The following is a 1305-nucleotide window of genomic DNA, read 5'->3' as shown; positions in this document are numbered from 1 at the left end:
TGTATGACTCGGGTGATGTTGAGGGTTTGAAAACGTATATAGGTAAGGTTTTGTTTTTACTTCTCGTCCGTACTACTATTTTTCTATTTTGTTTATTGTTTCTGTTGGGTATGTTGTAGGAGGACGAGTTCCCTTGCTGAATCCTTTAAAGTTGCAAACTTTTTTAAATAAGAAAAAGGACAAGGTTGTCGGTCAGGCCGAGCATAAGGATGGTGGCGAACAGGCTTTTTCCTCTGTTGGTCGTCCGGCCTCTTCGTTTAAGAGGAAGAGGGATGATGTTTCTTTGGAGGTTATCTCTGAGGCTGACCAGGAAGTCCGTGGTGAGGGGGACCCTGTGTTTGATCGTCAGAAGAAACTTCATGGCTTCATTGCGGGGTCTAACTCTCATTCTCTGTGGAGCGAACAGTTCAACTTTGCCGAGCTTTCTGATCGGGCCTCTCAATACCCTGGGGACATGCTTATGACGCGGTGTGCTGGAATGGAAGCGCTTGGTAAATTTGTTCAGGTATGTTTTTGTTTGTGTTTCTTATTCTTTCAATCTTTTGTATTGTTCTTATGTTACGGATGCTGGGCAGGTGGTTGCTTCTCGCTTACTCTGCGTTGGTCGGACTGTTGAGTGTGTTGGTGCTGATCAGCAAGAAGCTGTCAACAAGGTTTCTTCCATGGAGAAGTCATATACAGCTCGGATTGCTGATTTAGAGAAGGTTGTAAAGGAAAAAGAAGATGTTGCTGTTAGTGCTGTGGCTAGGGCGAAAGAGGCTGAGGAAGAGGTGGTTCGTCTGAGAGATCAGATCCGCTTGTTGCAAGCTGAAGTCATGGAGCATGACGTGGCTAAAGGTCGGCTTACTTCTCGCGTGTACGAGCTAGAGGAGGCTGGAATGGAGATGTTCTCTGATGGTTTTGATCGTGCTGTGAGTCAGATTGCCCTGCTAGCTCCTGATTTTGATTGTAATAAGCTCGATATTACAAAGATAGTTGTAGGTGGAAAGTTAGTTGTAGATGGTACTGTGGAGGAACATGATGAGAATGCTCCTTCTTAGTTTGTTTTGTATTTGTGGCTTTTGTTTTAACTGTCCGAGCTCTAGACTGTTAGTTTTTTGGACTTTGTATGGTGTTTGGCCGACGTTGGGCCGGTTTGATTATTAAGTAGTGGTATTTGGCCGATGTTTCAGGCCAGTTTGATAATATAATATAATATATTTATAGTTGTCATCGTTAGGCTTTATTTGAAAAGAATCTAACGCTTTTATTTGGATTTGGGGGGCGTCCGGCCTCATTAAAACCCTTCCTTAGGCAAAACCCTTT

This window comes from Arachis ipaensis, chromosome B06 (assembly GCF_000816755.2).
Source record: "Arachis ipaensis cultivar K30076 chromosome B06, Araip1.1, whole genome shotgun sequence".
NCBI lineage: Eukaryota > Viridiplantae > Streptophyta > Magnoliopsida > Fabales > Fabaceae > Arachis > Arachis ipaensis.
This window is presented reverse-complemented; position numbering follows the sequence as displayed.